Source organism: Petaurus breviceps, unplaced genomic scaffold, assembly GCF_028583685.1.
Source record: "Petaurus breviceps papuanus isolate PSGF00001 unplaced genomic scaffold, PetGlider_PUasm1.0 37, whole genome shotgun sequence".
Taxonomy (NCBI): domain Eukaryota; kingdom Metazoa; phylum Chordata; class Mammalia; order Diprotodontia; family Petauridae; genus Petaurus; species Petaurus breviceps.
In genome coordinates, this window is record NW_027186296.1 from 49,914,474 (window position 1) to 49,930,468 (window position 15,995).

The 15,995-nt window shown below is 37.6% G+C and overlaps 1 protein-coding gene across 1 annotated transcript in view; it reads right to left on the reverse strand.

Moving 5' to 3' along the window:
- LRRK1 (leucine rich repeat kinase 1) overlaps nucleotides 1-15,995 on the reverse strand; it is a 163,888-nt gene that overhangs the window by 135,642 nt on the left and 12,251 nt on the right. The window lies entirely within an intron of this gene.

Below are 15,995 nucleotides of genomic sequence, written 5' to 3' on the forward strand. Positions count from 1 at the left end.
AAAAGATGACTGGTGGCTCCTACATGGTTTTCCTCTAGTCTAAGAAAGAAGAAGTGATACTGAAACACTGTCTAAAGTTAATACTATTGTATAGTTAGGGTCTCATAAGAATAAGAAATAGTGACATTTGTAGACAAGGAATATCAAAGCCACACTGAATGAAAAGGCTATAAAACTTTAGAAAAAGAAAATGTCCTGTTTAACTCAAAGGAACAAATGGTGTCCCCCTAAAAAGAAATTCCCAAACTAGTTGAGAAGTCTTAAGCAGAAAAAATCAAGAAAAGGGAATCACAGAACTGAAAATTACTAAATAAGTAGAAGCAGAACTTCTTATTTATAGCCAAATTCGCTTTTGAAGAATGAAGCATAGTATCCCTTTAATGGATTAGGGATGACATACTCAGTACATCAAGTCTATGGAGACTATAGGGTCTTCTCAGTGAGCTCTATGACTGCTCAAAGGAGATCAATGTAATAATGGATTTTTAAAAAAATGCTTGTCCATATATACTATGACATATACGATGTGTACATGTGTGTATATATAGACACGCATACATGTTTGTATCTATGCATAGATACATATAGAGATACAGGCACACACAATACACAAGTGTATATGTTATATGCATGAACAGGTACCATATATGCATGCAGACACACATATACATGTATGTTATACATTTGTATAGCTATATGTCTCTATGTCTATAGGCACTGCATCTAGGCAATGACTTAGGAATGGGACAGAAAAAGAAGGAAAGGTTGGACTGGACTGTGTGAGGGAAAACTGGCCTGTTCTCTCATCAATATCAAGCTACTCCCCGGAACACAAACCCATCTTAATAGTCTTCTTCTGGGGTTGCTATACATCTGTGAAGCACAGAATAACACAATGTTTATAAACAATACAAATTGAAGATAACCCAAACAATAATGGAGAACTACATGGTGGACAGGAGGGTGTAATGAATAACCAATGATTATGATGTATGTGCAAGAAATGGTTTAAAAATCATCATCCAGGAAATGTATGTTCACACACTAGTCATGTAGCAAGACCAAGGGATGGCAATGTCTTAGTACACCATATTGGCACCAACATAATATTAAAAGACTTAAAAGAAGGCTTTCAGTGAACTAGGTAGATTTTCAATAGAATATGGATTCTAGGGGTGGCTAGGTGGCACAGTGAGTAGAGCACTGGCCCTGGAGTCAGGAGGACCTGAGTTCAAACACAGCCTCAGACACTTAACACTTACTAGCCATGTGACCTTGGGCAAGTCATTTAACCCCAATTGCCCTGTCTTCTCCTTTCAAAATGCAAAAAAAAAAAAAAAAAAAAGAAAATGGATTCAATTGAATATTTGAGCATGGGTCAGAATCACACTGGATGAAAAGGTATGGATAGATTATAAATGGAATACCCAACTGAGAAAAAGATGGATGCATGGAAGATTAGCTAGATAGCTAATCTAGGTCCTTAGGGGAAGGTTGAAAGAACTTTAAAAAAACACCTTTAGAAGCTCAGCCCAGACAATCTCTCAAGAAGTGAGCAGAGCCCAGCTCTAACATAAAGTCCAAAATCAAGAAGAAAACTGGAAAAATGAGCCAACAAACAAAAAAAGAATCCCACCATTAAGAGCTATTTTGGGGACAGGGAAACAAAAGACACAAACCAGAAGAAGAGAATGACTCAAAAACATCTATGAGCAAAGAAAAACACATCCTGGGCATAAGTCCAACCAGAATTCTTACAAGAGATAAAGCAAGAATTTTTAAAGGAGCTAAAAAAAATTTACAAACCAGTGGTAGAGCAAAAAACTGTGTGTGTTGGAGGAAAGGGTAGAATGAGAACTATGGGGAAAAAAATCTAAGAAAAGAATTAAGAGCTTAGAAAAAGAGATATAAAACTTCACCTAAAATAATGAGTTAACAATGATTAAAAAAGAATACCTTCATCTTCCCTTTCCCTCTACGTGTCCAGATGAGATACAAATATCTCAAAAGAGTGTCTAGTAATAGGAAGCCAGAGAGACCTATGACAGAAGCAAGAATTTAATTCAGTTCAGTTCTATGCAAAGTACTTGCCAATGCCTTATGTCCCAAGTAGATTAAAGAGGGAGACGATTCATATATACAAAAATATTTACAGTAGCACTTTTTATAGCTGGAAATAACTGGAATTGCAGAATGGCCGAACAAGAAAGTATTAAAACACTATTGTGCTGTAAGAAACAATGAAAAGGATGGATGGGTTCAAGGAAAACCTGGAAATCCAACTGACACTGAGTGAATTGAGAAAAACCAGTAGTACAGTGTATATAACAACTTTACAAAGAAAAATAACTTTGAAAGGCTTAAGAATTCTGATCAGTATAATGAACAACCATGATTCCAAAGGACCCATGACGACTTGGTAGGTAAGTCAAGGTACAGAAGGTGTACATGTATACACACACACACACACACACAAATACATACACAAACAAAATAGGAATTTGTTTGGCCTGACTATTGATACTTGTTATAAAGTTTCCATTATTCTTTTTTAATTTTAAATTGGAGGTGGTAGGAGAGAAAAAAATAAATGCTTGTTAATTGAAAAATAAAATAAAATGAAAAAATCCCAGGTAATTGCCCACAAAATCTTCAAGAAGGAAAACTGTTTAAAAAGAATAGTTAATCCTGCTGAGACCACTTGTGGCCCCTATCCCATTCCTCAGCTCTAACAGAACATATTGAATAAATGGAGTTTGGGGTGACTGGATGACAATGTTGCTTCTGAAATATTAATGGATCCTATCCATTAGTGCAAGATGCGTTCAAACAAAGAAATGAAAGTTTGCTCTGAAGCTCCCTTGACATTTCTGATTCTCTAGAAAAACTGGTTCTTTGGTGATTATCAGCATTCCCAGTGACTTTTGCTCTTCAGAGGCAAAGGAGCATATGGTTGAGAACAGGTTCCAAGCTGAGCCAAACCCAGTCTTGTTGTTTTTCAAATGCACAGCCCTTATACCTGTAGTAGAACTTACCTCCTTAAGCAAAATGAACTTCTTCAAAATTTTAATATATAACTCAGGCTTCTTAGCTGCATTTAAAAAAAAGAGTTCTATTCTGATGATTTCAACAGACACTATGAACATACCAAGAATACTTGGGCTAAATTTATCAGGATTTCCTTTGCTCTCCCAAACCTGAATCACTGCCGTCCTTCACTGTTTTTCCATGACTTGCCTAAAATAAATATGGAATTGAACTTTTTAAAAAATACATCTCATGATTTTTCTGTGAGTACTTGCAACCAAAGGATTATAAAAAGAAGAAAAAGTGAGACTTTTTCTGTAGAGCAAAAGAAGAAAATAATGAGGACTGTTTAGTGGATCATTTCCAAGTGGAGGTTCAGGAAAAGCATAGTTTGTTGTTTTAATCTATATTTGCAACTTTCTAGAAGATACTACTTATTTCAATTTCTAGCAACTATTCTCTCCATTTATGCTCACTCATTCTCTTTAATTGTTTATAATGTAATAAACTTAAAATTAATCATCAATACAAGCAAAAATTTCCTTTGAATCTACTTACATTTTTGAAAATTAATTTCAATCCATAAAAAGCCATAATTTCCCAGTCAACCCTCCAAATATCCCTCAGGATTCTTTCTCCATTCACTTTCCTCTTTAATAGCCATAATTAGCTTTTCATCTGTTTTTTTTTACTCTACATTGTTTCTTTCACTCTACATAGTGCCTTTATGGTCCTAGAATTTAATAAATGCTTATTAAGGCCTTTGTATGTGCTGGCATTAGGGATAAAAAAAAGGGAAGTACCTGGTCTCTAGGAGTGTAAGTTCTTGATAGAAGCCAAAGGAGAAGGGAAAAGACAGTATACAAAATAATTTGAAAGAGAAGAAAACACAAACTAGGCAGACCAGTAAAGGCTTTCTGTAAGAGAATTTGCTGAAATTGAAACTTGAAAGTAGGCAGCAAAGAATTCTATGAGGCAGAGGTGAGGAAGGAGTGAATGTCAGGCAAGGAAAGATAACATATGTCAAGATATGCACACGGCCAGTTTGGATGGAACAGAGCATGTGAAAGAGAGTGACTGAAGTAAGTCTAAAAAATATAGCTTAGAGTCAGATTCTGAAGCACTTTTAATATCAAGTTGAAGAATTTGTATTTTATCCTTTGGGCAACAGGGAGCCACTGAATATTATGTAAGGAAGTACCATGGTCAGACCAATACTTTAGGAAAATTAAATAAGTAGCTGTGTAAATGTGACAGGGGTTCCAGTTTACTCCCTGGAGCAATTATAACTGTTCCAACAACTGTTTGCCCCTTAGGTTAAGCCAGCTAGATGTTTTAAGCACCTGGTGGCTAGTTGGCTAGGAGGATTAGCCTCAGGGCAGGGAAGATAGGACAAAGTCATTTCCAGAACTTTAGCAGCCAGCAAATCACTTCCCACAATTCCAGACCTTGTGACAGAAGGATAGTTGTATTTTATATCCTTTTTTATTCCTGGTTTTGTGTTGTTAATGTTTCATTGTTAAACTGGTTTTTAATTAGATTTAGGATTCACAAGTACTTACTGAATTTAAAAAAAACAACAGCCTCTAGCCAATTGGACCAAGCCAAATTTAAAAGTTTAGCCTATTCATTTCGAATATATAAGTAGAGACATGTTTTTATTTTTTTTTTTTAATGTTTGTTTTCATTTTGTAATGACCTCATGGTTAAATTCTCTTTTTAAGTGCGGAAAAGGTATTGTGGAAAGCAGGTTCACTGGTATGATGGGCTGCTTAGAAAAAAAAGTTTCACTCCACAAGTGACAAAAGTCTTGTTTGCACAATATGGAGCTTCCTTTTTCATAGAGGGGGAAGGTTCTTTTGAACCTAAATCTGACTAACCTAAGTAGGATTATTAGGACATGTTATCAAAAGAAGCAGAAAGCTAGAAGCACTGTTAAGCTCCTACTTTCATGATCTGAAAACCTGTACTGCCCCCAAGCAAGAAAAAAGAACGCAAGTTGTCCTTACGAATTAAAAAAAATTAAGAGTTAGGGGCAGCTGGGTGACACAGTGAATAGAACACCAGTCCTGGAGTCAGGAGGACCTGAGTTCAAATCCGACCTCAGATTCTTAACACTTACTAGCTGTGTGACCTTGGGCAAGTCACTTAACCACAACTGCCCTGCCTTCCCCCTCCAAAATAAAAATACAAAAAATATTAAGAGTTATAAGTAAATTAGCTTTTAATTTTTTAAAAAAGTGCACTGGAGTCAGAGAATGTTCCTTAACCCTATTGAACTAAAAGTTATAAAACATGAAAATAACAACAGCAATCACTGCTGGAACTCAGAGCAAGTGATAAAAAAAAGCCTCAAACTTACCTTCTTACTATATGCCCCTCTCCCTTCCCCATCAATATTTGGGGGAAGGGGTGGATTTTAGTAAATGGTAGAATGGGTGGGCTTTTAAATTAAGGTCCTCGGGCAATTGCAACAAAAATTTAAACAAGCCACAGAAAATTTAAAACAATGGCTAATAAAGGTCTGTTCTACTGGGAAAGGTTTAGATTATTTGTAAACTGCAGAATTTCATTGACTGGGAGAGTTAAAGAGCAAAATCATTTGCTCTTACAAAATCAGTAGAATTAATTAAAGGTCCTTTTAAAGGAATCCCTTTTATCCCTTTTCAGGGGTATAAAATGGGCACTTCTGCATACCTGTCTCCATAAAGTTGAAGGTGTACTTGTATATATGAAACTTTTAAGAAATGGATTTAGTGTGTTAGATTTATGATCAGCCTGCTTAATCTGTCTTCACTTTCTGCTATCAGAGTGGTATTGTCTGCATATCTGAGATAGTTGATATTTCTCCAGGTAACCTTAATTTCAGTTTTTGTTTCATCCAAACTAACATTTCCATGATATACTCTGCCTTTAAGTTAAACTAAAAAGATGACAACATACAACCTTTTTGTACTCCTTTTCCAATCTTAAACCAATCCGTTATTCTGTGTTCAATTTTAATTGTTGCTCTTGACCCATATACAGGTCCCTCAAGATAATCTGGTACCCCCATTTCTTCCAGGACTTGACACATTTTGTTGTGATCCACACAGTTTAAAGGCTGTAGTCAATGAAGCAGAAGTATATGTTGTTTTTTTTTCTGGAACTCCCTTGCCTTCTCTGTAATTCAGTGAATGTTGGCAATTTGGTCTCTAGTACCTCTGCCTCTTCAAAAACCAGTCTGTTCTTCTTGTTGTTCTTGGTTCATATATTGCTGAAGCCTAGCTTGCAAGATCTTAAGCATAACCTTGCTCGAAAATGAAATGAGTGCAATTATTTGGTAATTTGAACATTCCTGGGCCTTGCTTCCTTTAGGACTGGGGTGTAAACTGATCTTTTCCAATTTAGTGGCTATAAAGCCAATCACAGCAGCTCTCCTGAGGGTCCTCAGGAGAGCTGCTGTGAATAACTTTAAGGATCTAATCAAATAGTAGAATGAACTCTCTATTTATTCAGCAATAAACTAAAGCAAAACATTTAAGAAACAAAGCACAACATTCACAACAATATAATACAACAACTTATTACTAAGGTAGACACATAGTCTTAAATAAAACATATCATTCAGTAAGTCACAATCTCCTCAATCAATACAGAATACCCAAGTCAAATCTTCTTTCATCTTGACTCCAGACTGACTTCCAATCATCCTTAAGCCAATCATCCTCAAGTAGTAGCAGAAGATATAAATACCATCCACCTCTAGGTCACAGTAACTTACAATATCATCAGTTAGCACTAAGTACCCAAGTAAAATCTTTTTTCATCTTAACTCAAGGCTGACTTCCAAACCCCATGGCTCCTTTTCCATGCTCCCCAGCTCTTGCCTGGATTCACATGCAGGCAGCTCTCTGCTTCAGTTCTATATCTCAGCCCATGTGGACTATTCCACTCCAAGTCCTTTGCAGTTTCTGTTTCTAGGAACACAAACTTAACAGAACTACAACAATATTTACACACATTAAGCTTATTATCACCATTTGCTTTCTTTCTGACAAAGTAACACAAACCAAAAGACAAAACTTCTGTCTGAGAAATCAAACACAAATAGACAGTAAAGTCCTAGGACTTCTGTAAACAGCAGTAAAGCCCTTTTTCAGGATTTCTGTAAACAGTAGTAAAGCCTTCTTTCAAGACTTCTGTAAACAGCAGTGAAGTCTTCTTTCAGGGCTTCTGGATCAGCAGTAAAATTCTCTTCCAGGACTTCTGGTAAAGTCCTCTTTTAAAAGAATGCTTCATTCTGACAAAGTAACATCAACACAGACAGATGGACAGTGCGCCAAAATCACAAGCATTCTCCCTCTCAGTTCTGCTTGGTCCCAGCTCATGCTCAAGCTTTTATCTGCTCTGTTCCTTCCTGTTCCACCCTTCTTGTCCCTCCCTTTCTTTCTGTTCTGCTCTTTCAGCAAGCTCCTCCCACCATGGGGTCCATGTGATAGCTTTAGGTCTTTTGAGGTCAGTGAAGGTCTCCAAACTACCTTAGATCTATGAAGGGCAACACAATATATACTGTTTCCAACAAAGACTCGACACAATCAAAGATGAGACTCAAAGGCACTTGAAGAGCTAAAACAAGCAGCAAAGTACTATTTTGCTTGCCATTACAGTGGCCATTGTTGAGTTTTCCAAATTTGCTGGCATATTGAGTGTACTACTTTAACAGTACCACTTTTTAGGATTTTAAATAACTCAGTTGCAATTTCATCACCTCCACTAGCCTTATTGCTAGCAATGCTTCCTAAGAGCCACTTGACTTCATTCTCCAGGATATCTGACTCTAGTTCAGTAACCACATCATCGTGGTTATTGGTAATGTTAAGTTCTTTCTTGTGTAGATCTTTTGTGAATTATTGCCACCTCTTCTTTATCTCTTCTGCTTCTATTAAGTCCCTACCATTTCTTCTTTTATCATGCCCATTTTTGCATGAAACTTTCTCTTGGTGTAACTAATTTCCTTGAAGAAATCTCATCTTCCCCATTCTATGGTTTTCTTCTATTTCTGTGTAATATTCAATTAAATAACCTTCTTATCTCTCCCTGCTATTCTTTGGAATTCTGTATTCTATATCTTTACCTTTCTCCTTTACCTTTCATTTTCCTTCATTCTGTTTGGAAACTGCTTGTAAAGCCTTATGAGAGCCATTTTGCTTTCTTGCTCTTTTTTAATCACTTCCTTGTTGTGATGGAAGGGCTTGCATAGCAAGATAAATTGGTTAAGTTTAATTGAGAGATTGGAGCAGTTCCAGCAGCTTTCCCCCAAAATAGGGCTAGTCACACAAATAAACTGCCTAGAGGTGAAGGAAATAAACAGAAGAGTCAGATGCCCACCTACCTCATGTTAGGTGGATAAAATAATGATACTCTCTTCAGGAAGGTGTACTGGTTATGACTTTTAAAACATGGGGTGGATAAGATGACTGATCATCAATCTATGGGAGTGTTAGTAAAAATGTATAGAGATATCTAGGGCCAGGGTAGTAAGCATTCTTCTGCCCCACCAAAATTGAGGGCATCTCTGAAAGCCCACAAAACCACCCAGTGGTACAAGACCACACAAGTCTTTGTGTCAAGACATAAAGAACTGTTTAAATGAGTCCCCCTAGGGTGAAGACTGAGGTTTCCCCTATAGCCCAGAGTAATTTAAAACTTTAGTCATTCAAAACCTTTGGAGATTAGAGGTCATTCCCTGGAGACACGGTGGTTTATAAGGGAAAGGGGACAGAAACAATACTAAAATCACACATCATGGCAATGGATTATTGTTATACCAAGGGTTCTTCAGTGACTTTATGGGGTACTCTAGAATGGAATAAAATTCCATACTAAGACCTTCTAGAAACAATTTTTCTTAGATTAAATTAAGTCTAAACATTTTTTCCTTGGGTTCAAAATTGGACAGAATTACCCTGTGCCTTTAAAAATCTAACATGAGCCATGTCAGAATTATGATTCACAACATTCTCAAACTAGATAAAATTCCACAGTGAGATAGAAAACAGTTACGGAAGTTAGGTAAAAGTTCAGATGTCAGTAATCTTCTGATCATCTTTGTGCTGTATTTTGAATATGGAAATGCTCAGAGTTTTTTGTTTTGTTTTGTTTTTGGAGAGGGAATCTGATGTAAAAATTAGAAAAAAAAATTACATCAAAAAAATAAACATAGGAAAATAGCCAAGCAGGACAATTTTGAAAGTAAATTGCTGAATTATTACCTACTTTCAAAAAAAGCAATAAGTATGTATTTCTCTTCCAAGGCTTCTGGTAAATATTCACTGTTTCATATCTTTTTTTCTGTTCTACTTTATATACATGGGAAAACTTTTTTTGTTTCTTTTATGGTACTGAAGTTCAGAATAAAGGAAAAAGAAACTAAGCAGAACAATATAACAATAATTGATAAGATTTGGAATTTAGACTAGAGAAATATTTATTTTTCAATATTTCTAAAATGGGGTTAGTGTGCTTTCATATCAGTTTTCTTTTGGGGACAAACCAAGGGAAAGAGGCTGTTGCTCAAGAGGAAGCTAGTGAAAAGATCCTTCTTGGGGGTCGCCTTTATGGTGGCTAACTAGCGATTGTGGACATAGAGACTGAGCTCATGGGAGTTCTTTACCTATTTGGACACTTACAGTAACTTCTATGGTGGTTATCAATGGAAGCCTTCAGTGATGCTGAAAAATCTCAAATAGGTAATATTAAATAATAGGGAATGTTTATATGCATAGAAAAGATTTTTACTTCTTAGCAAGGGAGATAAGGGGCAACTATGTGGCCTGGTGGATAGAGTGCTGGGCCTAGAGTCAGAAAGACTCAGTTTTCTGTGTCAAATATGAACTCAGACACTTACTAGCTGTGTGACTCTGGGCAGGTCACTTAACTCTATTTGCCTCAGTTCCCTTATCTGTAAAATGAGCTAAAGAAGGAAATGGGAAACAACTTTGGTATCTTTACCAAGAAAACCCCAAATGGGGTCACAAATAGTCAGACAATTGAAAAATGACTGGACGACAAGAAGGGGGATGAAGAATACTGAGATAGGGAGTGCTCAGCAAATCTTATTTAGCAGAGAGTAAAGGCTCAGAAAAAGTCTCACAGCCTTCTAGACACCTTAACCCTCACCCCATCCCCAATCCTTTTATGGTTCAAGAAAGGACTGGGGAGACTGGGGATTGCTAAGCTCCTACTATAGAAGAGGAGAAAAAAGAACCCAGAAGCAGGCTGACTAATCAGGAAGCTGGCACCACAGTGGAGTTAAAGGAGGTAGAGAGAAGGGGACAGAAGTGACAGGTGTTGTGGAGGGTGAAGTGACCAGACCTGGAATCTGATATGATAATGGGGGGTGGGAGAGGTAGAGGAAAGACCCGAGGCTCACTAAAGTTGCAAACTGGTGTGAGTGGAATGATAACATTTTTCTATTTTCATAAGAATATAAAAGAAAGAAAAATCATATGCTTTTCTTCACCCTCCCCATAATTCACAAACAACTGAATATTAACTTTACTTTTAGCATGTTTTTCTTCATCAGAAACACCCTTTGACAATTTTGCAAAGGGCTATTTAAAGAAATTTTCACCTTAGTTGCAAAGCTAATGACTACATGAAAAGGCATCATATTGCAAGTCACAGTTTTGAAGTTCATACCACAGGCATATGAATTGTGCTTTTAAAAGATGTCTAGTAAAATGCAAAGTAAGTATATTTTTATGCACAAAAATAATGTGGCATGCTCAATGGTCAACAGAAAATGTACTTGGAGTCGAGATACACACACACACACACACACACACACACACACTCACAAAAGCATCCCCAACAAAAATAGGGATGCCTTTGCAAGGATATATGTAGCTTGTGAGAGGCAGTGTACATAGTAGATAGAGAACTGAGCTTTTAAGCCAAGAACACTTGGGTTCAAGAATGGCTTTGGTCCCACTCTTGATGCCCCCAGGTAACTCTAGGGCTGTGGGGTCACTATGGATACAAATTTAAACCCCATAAAATAAATAAATCCTATGAAAGAAATGAAATATTAAAGCCAGCATTCTCAAAGCAATGTTCATCCATTTAACATAGACTTAACTTGTAATAGGTTACATAACAACCCCAAAGGCCACTTATAAACAACACCACAAGCTAATAAAATGCTAATAAAAGAAATCCCATTTCTTGATTTTTATGTATTTAAACTTTTTAACCTCATATCTGAATTACCATGTTTTATATTTAAAATAGACATATAGATATCATTTCTTCCTAGCTCTTATAAATGTGAACCTTTGGGGAAAGTTACAAGTGCCACACATAGTTATTAAAGAATTTTATTAAGTGCTTACCAGGAACTGTGCTAAGTTGTAGGTACAAAGAAAGGCAAAGGGACTCACAGTCTAAGGAGGGACACAACATGGAAACAACTATATACGAACAAGATATTCCCAGGAAAAATTGGAGATAGCCAACCAAAGTGGTTGCTGTCCTCCATTCTAGAGGAGGACCAAAATGACATCACTATTTTAGAATCCAGTTACAATGCATGTGACTGTGGCTGATCAGACCAATATGAGCTCAGCATGCTCTACTACAGGTCAGGCACCAAGAGTCCATGTGAACACTTGGGGTGGATTCTCTTAAATTTGCACCTCACATTTCTTTTGGGCTGCTTGGAGCAAAGCACCTTCTCTGATGTGGGCATGCATGCTGAGCTGTCCTGTGCCAGTGTTTCCCATGTCACACAAGTAATTCCAAAGTTGTTAAGAGAGACCTTGAGAGTGTTTTTATATGGTGTCTTCTGACCAACATGTAAGCACTTGGCTTGTGTGAGTTCTCCATAAAACAGAGAAAGTTTTAGAATGAGGAGGCATCAGGAAAGAGCTCTTGTAGAAAGTGGTATTTTAGCTGGGACTTGAAGAAAGCCAAGGAAGCCAGGAGGCAGAGATGAGGAAGAAAAAGATTCCAGAATAAATTTTATATGATTGCACATATGTAGCCTATAACAAATTGCTGACCATCTGTAATGGGAATGTAAATTTGTAAGATCTTCCCTGCCCCTAGGTTAAAGTGCACCTGGGGGTGGGGGGTGGGGGGATAGGACTTGTTTTTCTGTACATACCTTTTAATTGGCCAGTGGGTCCGGAAGGTTGTTACATTCTCTGAGCCAGGAGAAGGCTATATAAACCCTGATTTGAGGCTTTGTTTTGGGGCTCACTTTGAGAAGTGTTCTATGATTTGATCAGATGAGACTCTGGGAAGCCGTTGTTGAGAGCCCCCCGGCTTTGAAAAACCCAGATGTTGATTTGGTATGGATGTAATGGTTGGACAGTTTGGAAACCTGTCTACTTGATCTGTTTCTCTGTCTTGATAATTCTGTCTGTATACTCTGAAGTTCAGGGTGCTGACCTTTTTCCCCTTAACTAGGTAAACGATATATTATATATATATATATATATATATATATATATATATATATATATATATATATATATATATATAACGATATGTTAGACTGATTAAAGTAAGCTTGTTAACCAATTTTGAGTTGCTTTCCTTTAGCAAAGCAGATCTAAGAACCTGTGTTGGCAGCCACCCTGGGGACGCTGGGGTGCTTGCTGCTACACCATCTTAGGGATGGGGAAGATGAGGGATAGAAAGAGAAAATTCAGAACACAAAATTTTTAAAAAATGAATGTTAAAATTCGTCTTTACATGTAATTGGAAAAAACAAAATTCTATTTAAAAAATGAAAGAAAAACATTCAGGGGGAGAGGGAGGAGCCAGGAGAAATGCCCAGAATCTGCAGATGAAGTGTCCTGTATGAGGAACAGCAAGGAGGCCAGTGGAGTGTGTGGTAGGGATTAAGAGGTAAAAAGACTGTAAGAATGGAAGAGGGCCATGTTGTGAAGGGCTCTGAATGCCAAACAGAGGATTTTATATTTGATCCTAGAAGATTCAGGGAGCCACTGGAGTTGACTGAACAGTGGGAATGACACAGTCAGATGTATGCTTCAGGAGGATTACTTTGACAGCTGAGTGGAGAATGGACTGGAGTGGGAAGAGACTTGAGGCTGGGAGACAAACGTGCAGGCTATCACACAAAATAAAAGTATTATAATCTTAATGCTGGGGTGGTTAGATGGCACAGTGAATAGAGTACCAGCCCTGAGTCAGGAGGACCTGAGTTCAAATCTAACCTCAGACACTTAACACTTGCTAGCAGTGGGACCTTGGGCAAGTCATTTAACCCTCCCCCCCCCCAAAAAGCAATAATAATAATAACAATGATGGTGATGCTTCAGAGTAGGATGCAGAGTTCTCACACTCTACTTCTTCATGTGGTAGGCATTTAATTTCTGAAGTTGAGATAAACTCAAGTAATGAACGCAACATCAGCAAAAATATTAACAATAAGCATAAAAATTACTTTCAAATTGAAAATTCTATTAATAAAGATTTAATTATTCTTACAAGATAATTACACTGAGAAATAGGAGGATCATAATTTTACTACATTAATGTAAGTAAGAGAAGTTTCATGGCATTACCCATAGTAATGCAGGCAGCTAAATGGTAGAGGAAGGATTTGAACCTGGGGCCTCTGACTCACATACAGTCAATAAATAAGCATTATCCTCACTACGTGCCACTGGGCCAGACAGTAGGTCTGGGAATTCAAAGACAAAAATATGGCACTGTGCCTTCAAAAAACTTACAATTTATCCAGAGAGATAATATATATGAGTGCAAGTATATTCAGATTAAATACAAGATCCCTTTGGCAGGGAGTATTAGCAGTTTGGGATTTAGGGGAGGCTAGGTGGCATAGGGGATAGAGCACTGGACCTAAAAGGTAGATTCATGTTCCTGAGTTCAAATCTGGCCTCAGACACCAAGTCACTAAACCCTATTTGCCTCAGTTTCCTAATCTGTAAAATATCTCTGCCAAGAAAACCCCAAATGGGGTCAGGAAGCGTACGATAATGACTAAACAGCAACAACAAAATTACGTGGCTAGGGATTCTAAGAGGCAGAGATGGTTATGTAGTAATAACTCACATTTATAGAATACTCAAAAGTCAATAAAAGGTATTTGTCATAACTATCCCACGATACAAGTAGTACAAATATTATGAGATCATAACATTTTTTACACATGAGGAAATTGAGGCTCAGAAGAAAAAAAGACTTGTCCAAAGTCATACAGTTGGTTAATGGCAGAAGCAAGATTGGGATTCCAGTCTAAATATTCTTATTATCATGCCATACTGCTCATTTAGTCTAATACTTTTCTTTTACTGATAAGAAAAATGAGACCCAGAGATGATAATAAAAATAGCTAATATTTATATAGCGCTTTAACCTTTGCAAAGGTGTTATCTAATTTAAGCCTCACTACAATGCTGGGAAGTAGGCATAAAGCCAAGCAAAGCAGCTTTCCAGAAGAATGGTAATATGAACAGCTTTTAAGGTCCTGATTACACAGTATAGTGAACACTCTATTTATTCAATAACAAATCAGAGCAAAACATTCACAGAAAATCAAGGTATAGCATTCACAATGTTACAACTTATCACAGAAAATCAAAATACAGCATTCTCAACAGCTTATCACTAAAATGGCCGCATAGTTTTCACCACAGTGGTCATAAAATTTTGAACAAAGAACAATCATTCAGTAATTCAATCAAATCATTCAATCATCCTTAAGAAGGTTTGCCTCCTTAAAGGATACCAAGTACAATAGTCAAAGTTCTCCACTCATGGGGCACACCAAGTTACATATCAATTGCTTATTCAGTCATCATTCACTATTCAATCATCAGAAAATACATAGGCCCTCCACCCTTAGGTCACTAGTAAATTACAATGTCTCAGTCAGTACACAGTATCCAAGTAAAGTCTTCTTTCAGCTTGACTCGGGGGTGGTCTCTCAGATTCCCTGGATCCCCTTCCATGGTCCCAGGTCCTACCTGTATTCACCAAACTATCACCTGGGTTCAAAGGCAGACAGCTCCCAGGACCTTGTCCAACTCTCCACACACTTTCTGTTCCACACTGAAGCTCACAGCATCCAGTCCACTTTAAAACCTTCACAGTCTCTGTTCCAGGGAACTCAAGGCTTAACAAAGCCACAAACAGGTTCAAACAAAGTACCAGCATCACAGTCATGCTTCCTTAGTCTACGGCAGCTCCAGCTAGTCCTCAGACTCAGCAGAAGTTTCAGCTGGTTCCCAGAATCAAAATCACTTCACCCAGATTCCCAAAATCAAAAGCATTCTCTCCAGTCTGGGGGGGGCCTTTCCTCTTAAGTTTCCCTGGCAGCGGCGGCTTGCTCCCAAGAAGATCTGTCTGACCAAGCAAGGACTTCTCCTTATATACACACATGGCATTAGCTCCTTCCTGTTACGGGCAACACCTTCCTGTTACCTCAGCAACAGGGGCTCATACCTTCTGTTTCTTTAACACAGGCTTGATTAATTACTAAGTGCTATGTACCTCTTAGCAATACAAAAGCAACTTCAGATTTCATTACTATTACAGTAGGTGCTATTATTATCCTCATTTTACAGAGGAGACAAATGAGGCACAGAGGATAAGTGACTAACCCAGGGTCATACTAGTACCTGAGGCCAGATCTGAACTCCTGTCTTTTTGCCTCTAGATCTAGCACACTACCTATGTCACCTAGATGCCTCAGGGTCACACAGTCCAGTGGCCACACAGTTACATGCAGTCTGGGTTGTTTTTTCCTAATACTGATCCATCAACATTCGGTCTCTCCTTTAACAAATGACAATCTGTGGGTCACAAAAAGAACTAAATAACCCCCCCCCCCCCATACGGCTGAAATCAGTTTAACAAAGTGTTCTCTCCACCTGAGTTAACCATCAACAGTCTTTCTTGTTTGCGTTTTTTAAAAAATCAACAGGATAAGT